The sequence below is a fragment of the Salvia splendens genome, unplaced genomic scaffold (genome assembly GCF_004379255.2).
Source record: "Salvia splendens isolate huo1 unplaced genomic scaffold, SspV2 ctg855, whole genome shotgun sequence".
NCBI classification, from domain to species: domain Eukaryota; kingdom Viridiplantae; phylum Streptophyta; class Magnoliopsida; order Lamiales; family Lamiaceae; genus Salvia; species Salvia splendens.
In genome coordinates this window covers 3,873-10,664 of record NW_024599537.1, presented here as the reverse complement: position 1 = coordinate 10,664, position 6,792 = coordinate 3,873, and the positions used below count along the sequence as shown (strand labels likewise).

Sequence of the window (6,792 nt, the reverse complement as noted above, 5' to 3'; positions counted from 1 at the left end):
TTCTTTTTTTAAATTTTTTTTATTTATTTACTCTATAAATAATCATATTTCATACTCATTTCACACACAAACACACATCTATTCCTCTCAAATCCTCTCTGTCACTCCAATTTCCATCTTAAATCAACTCAAACAAATGGATCCTTATGAGCAAATGCGTCAATTAATAGAACAATCACTTGAAGAAGATCGACGATGAGAGGCGGAGGAAGCCGCGCCACCCCCACGACGCTTCCGGAAGTACATCAATCGGAACCGAGAGGAAGCCGCCGCACGGTTAGTACGCGACTACTTCTGCGATAACCCGATTTGGGGAGATACCTACTTCCGTCGCCGTTTCCGAATGAGTAAACCGCTATTTCTCCACATAGCAAATACTTTGGCGGCCCGAGAAGAGTTCTTCCGAGAAGGGTTCGACGCGGTCTGCCGTCCCAACCACACGACGCTGTAGAAATGTACTCCGTCAGCTTGCGACTGGACAAACGGCCGACATATTCGACGAATACCTCCACATCGGAGACACCACTGGGCGTATGTACTTGCTCAACTTCTGCAGAGGCGTCCGGGCAGCCTTCAGTGACGAATTTCTCCGGAGGCCAAGCACAGACGATTGTCAGTTCCTCCTCAACCTGCACGAACAAGTGCACGGATTCCCCAAGATGCTTGGCAGTGTCGATTGCATGCACTGGCAATGGAAGAATTGCCCGGTGGCTTGGAGAGGGTCCTACACGAGCGGCCACAAAGGCACTCACCCAACCGTTGTACTCGAGGCCGTTGCCGACTACCAGCTTTGGATCTGGCACGCTTACTTCGGGGTCCCTGGCTCGAACAACGATGTAAACGTGCTCCACCAGTCCGATCTCTTTACCGAAGTTTTGGATGGTAAAGCGTCGGCCATCAACTTCGTCGCCAACAACCGGCTGTATAAAATGGGGTACTATCTCGCCGACGGCATCTACCCGAAGTGGCCGACCTTCGTGAAGACGTGCAGCAGGCCTGCGAACCCAAAGCAGACTCTTTTTGAGCAGAAGCAGGAGGCTGCGCGCAAGGATGTGAAGAGGGCATTCGGGGTTCTCCAAGCGCGCTTCAACATCATCAAAGCCACGGCTCGTTCGTGGTTCATGGAGAGCATGGTCGACATCATGTATATGTGCATAATCTTGCACAACATGATTGTCCGAGACGAAGGACCCGGTGCGGGAAATTGGTTTGACCCCGAATCCCCCGGAAGCTCAACCCCAAGTAGTCCGCCGCGAAGTGGAGCGCATCCGTCTATACAAGAACGGTTGGCTATTCGGGCAAGGACACGCGACTCTAGCGCCCACACCCAACTCCAAGAGGATCTAATTGAGCACATTATGGAAAACTTTGGCGGAGAAGATTAAATTATGTCATTTTTATTTTTTTAAATTTTAATTATGTCTTTTTTTTTAAGTTTAAGTTGTAATGTTTTAATTTTAATGAATTGTGTTTGTTTAAATTTAATTGGGTTGTAAAAAAATAAAAAATGAAATTAAATGAATAGTAATTAAGGGACGGAATAAGGGACGGTTAAGGGATGGAGCGTTGCAGGTTCCGTTCCTTAGTTAAGGGATGGAGGAAAAAAGGATAGTGGGGCCCTCAAATAGTGGTCAAATAGTAATTAAGGGACGGTATAAAGACAGCGCAGTGGATGGTCTAAAAAGAGTTTGAAAAATCTGCATCAATAATTCAAATGTCTATCAGATTCCTTATTCGTATATCCACGCAATGGCTTAACACCCTACCCAATTTTTTATTTCTCCTTTTTTTCTTAATTTGTAAAATTGATCGTCAGCCCTTCCCAAAAAATGGTTTCGAGGAGTACATTATTGAAAGTTGAACGAAAAGAAGGGGCTGAATCTTAGAATTAGCATTAGAATTGCACAGAAGAAAAATGGATTGCTGACTGCGTGAAGAAGACGACTTGGGCATTAAAATATAATATAATACTCCTAAATGATTACTATTAGTGGATTTTTTAATAATTATTTTCAATTCAATTTTATCTTTCTAATGGACTGTATTTTGTAATCCTAGTTTCCTCTTAAATTTTCTCTTCTAGTTGCACCGGAAAGGATCACCTCATACATAGTATACTACATTTCATGATACACTATTAAGAAATTGACAAATGGATCTCAATTTATAGAAATAAAAGTTATTACATTCCATGTGGATTTTCTTTATAATAAAAAAATATAAAAGTTATGAGCAGTGTCTATAAAAATATAAAAGGGCTAAAATTTCAATATTCTTATATTAATAAAATATGTTTAGTTCTTTATTTTTAATATAAAAATTAATATAATTTGGAAAAATTGAAATTTTATTTTAGCTTAGTGTAGTAGTAGATGTATTAGGAAAGTTAGAATTGAAGTCCTATTTTTTATTGATAAAGAATATCCTCATGGAATGCAATAACTTTTATTTCCATAAAATAGGATCCATTTGTCAATTTCTTAATAGTGTATTATGAAATGTAGTATACTATGCATGAGGTAATCCTTTCCGCATACCCACATATCTTTAGTATATGGAGTACTACTATATACTCTCTTCATCTTCATCTGCTATTAACAGTCCCAATTTGCCATTTAGTCTACCCGCGGTTAAGAATTTCGATTTACTTTTACTATAGCAACCGCATTCCACTAACTCATTTCACTCGCATTTAATTATAAAACACGTTTATAAAAATGAGTCTACATTCTACTCTTTTTTGTCACCCATTTTCCTTTATATTTTTCAAAATTCATGTCAAATTCAACCGAGACTCCTAATCTGCTGTTCAGAGAAAATACAGTAGAGCCCCTACTAAATAAAATTTCTGCGTCCACTCCTGTATCCACGCCTCCACTTACTTCCTTAGTCCGGTTTAAAATTGTCCTAACCTTTTTTTATTTGTTATATTTAAAATGTCCATTTTCAATATTTAGAAATAAATTTCTCTTTCTTTATTAAAATATTCAATCATTTTTTTCATTCAATTTTATCTTACTCAACTACTCCACCTAAAATTCCATACCATTCAAGAAAGTGGCATCCACAACCTCGGCCCAGATTCAGGCCCAAGTCCCCTTCACGTCATCATTTCTCTAAATTTCATGCCCAGACCACAACTCCTATAACCCTGTAGTCCTCATCCAAGCCTTAACTATTAAATTGCACTATTCACAACTCCAACCTAATTTACTTGTAAAAATTGAAAACATTGAACAATTATAACACGAGAAATTCATTTTTAATTCGAAAATAATAAATTATAAACTAAAAATTTAAAAAATTGAACAAAATAAGAAAATCAAAATGAGAGGTCCACTTCCAAATTTCCAACATATAATTATTAATTATATACTTAAAAAAAAGAAAATGAGAAAATCAAAATAGTCTCCACTTCCCAATGAAAATGAGAAAATCAAAATAGTCTCCACTTCTCATTCCCAGTTCCCAACATCGCACGCCTTTTCCCCTCTCCCTCTTCTTCTTCCTCTTCCTCTTCCCCTTCCTCCTCCTCTTCATTTATTCTTCCATTCTTCTTCAAGGACCTAATTCCAAACGCAAAAAAATCAGAAAAAAAGGAATAGGGTTCGGGTCCAGCCCGAAGGCCCTCCAATGCCGGGTCGGGACGCATCGGGCACGGCCCAGGAGGCTCCAACGCTGAGCCGGACCGCACCTGGGCGCCACTGCGTCACCAGGCGCGGCCCAAGCCCCAACTGTGCTCCCTCCAACGCGACGGGCTGCTGGCTGAGACCCAGGTGCGGTCCGGCCCGCAGCGTTATGGATAGCTTTACTCTCTTCGTCCGGTTAAAGATTGTCCTAACTTTTTTTATTAGTTATATTTAAAATGTTCATTTTCAATATTTAGAAATAAATTTCTCTTTCCTTATTAAAATATTCAACCATTTTTTCATCCAATTTTATCATACTCAAATACTCTACCTAAAATTCCATACCATTCAAGAATGTGACATCTTGAATGGAACGGAGGGAGTACACTATCTGTCTTATTTAAGATGTCCATAATTTTTAATAGCATGAGTGTCACGACCGCCCCTTAGGGTTAATAAAAGCGGGCGATCGCGACTTAAAGGGGTTTAAATGAAAGGACATAGAAGACTAGGGTTTCAATAAAAGTTTGACCAAGAATTTAAGTTTACTAATTAAACGGCCAAAGATATTTAAAATAAAAGCAAAGACCAAAGGTTTGACATTTATAAAAAAAGGGTACGAGATTTCAACATTCAATCAAACAGTTTCATAGTTAAATAAAAATATAAGTAAAGATAATATCACAGCGGAAGCATCCAAGAGAAGAGTGAAGTCATGTGTGAAGACACAACGACACTCGAAGTTTCAAAATAACCATATTATTATTTCTGCTCAACACCACCAACCGCTCGTCGCTGCTCAACCTGCACATAGAGAAAACATATGCAGGGCTGAGTACTTTTGAAAATACTCAGTGGCTCGTGCCGAAAACATTTTAAGTAAGAGTACATATTATTATCATGCCATACGTAGGTAACCATCGGGGTTTGAGATTAAAAGACCCGAGGCACCGAAACATTTTCCATTGTTCAAAATAGCGACTGCGCAGTCATTTTTCCCATCGTCATCAACCATATCTGCCAATACATGACAAGGAATGCGGCCGCAAACCAGGTCACTAGACCGGCCAGCCCGTACGCTAGCACACGATCTACCATAGGTGTACACTAATCCACGTAGGGTTTGCGGCCCTACGAGGACCCGAATTCGATTTATATAACAGTGGCAACAGCCACATCAGATAGGCATGTCAAAACAAATCACGGCATGATAATCGCTTTAAACCACCCTTATCTCTCCACAGTCATACGTAAAAGATTTTAATAAAATAAAAACCCACACATAGTGTAGGGTAGAAAAGAAGCCCACCTCGACCGTTTAGATTTCAAGTATCGCTTTTCCTTTGATATCACGTTTAGCGCACGAATTATCACCTTTAGATAAGGTATTCTCAATTAGTCACCAACATGGACTTAATATTATGCATGTCCTTAATTCTTCCCTTTTCCCAACAACAAATGGAAATCACATCATAGCATAACATCTTTGCATATCACATCCTCTCGTCACATATATAAATCATGTATGCCACTCAAAACATAGAAATATAGTTATTTGCAAAGGTAGGAATCTGGCAGCACTGCGCAACCATTTTATAAAAATCATTTAAAAATCATCCGACTTCCGTTGGGGCTAAAACTTTACGACCAAGCAATAGACTCATCAAATAACTTCCAGTTTAAATTTCATGTCAAAATAACCTTTTTAGGTCGGTCAAACAGAAAGCATAACCTACTGGTCGAGAAAACACTTTCTGCCAGAAATGCGCAGTCAACTTTAAAAATTCACCATAAATTCATCTTTCGTCCAAATGAGTTGAAATTAACACACAACACAGAAGACATCAAGAGGTTCACTCAGGAAAAAGAATCGATCAAATCGGAGTTCATGTGGTTAGTCAAAACGAGTCGGAACTCACTGTTCGGAAATCACAGTTTCTCATGCTTTTAGGAATTCGAATTAGGGTTTATCCTTACTTATTCAAAATCAACCTTTTCATGGTTTTAACATACAAGCATGCTCAAAAGGGTCTTTAGACACATATTTTCATGAAATCACATATCATTCACCGAGGATTCATTAAATCATCAACCAATTGAAATCAAAACGCATTCACACAAACGATTACACATTCCCACCGATCAAACCTTTAGATCTGCATTCCCTACACTCTCTACATGCATGAGGGAAATAAAGAAGAGTTGAGATGGAGAGGAATGAAGAATAGAGTCCGATCTTTACCTCTCTTGGACGAAACAATCGGTAGAAAGCGAACAAAACCTTGGTTCTTCAATAATCTCTTGGGGAATTGATGGGATCTTGAGTAGAATGGATGAACAAGTGTGGGAGGAGATGAAAAGTGGGAGGGGGCGTGTGATTTGAGAAGTGGGCGTGATTTTTGGGGAGAGAATAAGGAGGATTTTGAAAATGGCTACTTAATTAGCCTCTAATTTAATTTGGTATTTTCACGGAGCAGAATAAAATAATACGGAGCAAGAAAAATTAAATAAAAATCCTCCCACAATTGGGATTAGGCGTGTGTTTTAAATTCCTCCCACAAGGAATAAATTTCCAAATCTTTAATAAATAAAGATATAGAAAGATTTGGTAGGATATTCCAATTAAAACATGGAAAGAAATAATTAAGGGATCAAAATAAATAATGAATAATTTCTTCTCCCACAAGTAAGGAGATTTCGAAATCTCCTTAGGAAAATAATAGGGGGCCGATTTTCTAAAGCAAGAAATAGGGTAATTAAGCTTTGGATTTAATTGGATAATTATCCCAAGCAAATAATTAAATCCAAGAAAATAGAATTCACCTCCTTAAATTAATAGTGGTCGAAAATTCCACAATGAAAAGGGCAAGGTGATTATTTATGCCTCTAATTAAATCTCACTCCCCATGATAATATAATTCACCGCAATATATTTCATTCCACATCAATTAATTTAAGCCACGTCATAGAATCAACGAATTTGACTTGGTCAAAACAAAATTAGGTCACCAAAGTAAACACATAATAATTCGTCATTTAATTTCTGCAATCAAAGCAATAAATACAACATTTTAGGGTTCGAAAATTAGGGTTCAAAAAGTGGGGCGTTACAATGAGATTTTAGAAATAATAAATAATGTAAGTAGAGAGAAAAGATAGTTGA

General features: G+C 38.1%; 1 long non-coding RNA gene across 2 annotated transcripts; it reads right to left on the bottom strand.

Annotated features, from left to right (window-relative positions):
- Positions 1–4,198: 4,198 nt before the first annotated feature.
- Positions 4,199–6,020, bottom strand: LOC121791620. 2 transcript variants are annotated; one of them, XR_006048670.1, is made up of 3 exons: positions 5,872–6,020; positions 4,939–5,003; positions 4,199–4,433 (listed from the first exon to the last, which is right to left on the bottom strand). It is a non-coding gene; the product is annotated as an uncharacterized LOC121791620 (long non-coding RNA). The 2 variants fall into 2 exon arrangements; XR_006048669.1 differs by lacking the exon at positions 4,939–5,003.
- Between the last annotated feature and the right edge of the window lie 772 nt (positions 6,021–6,792).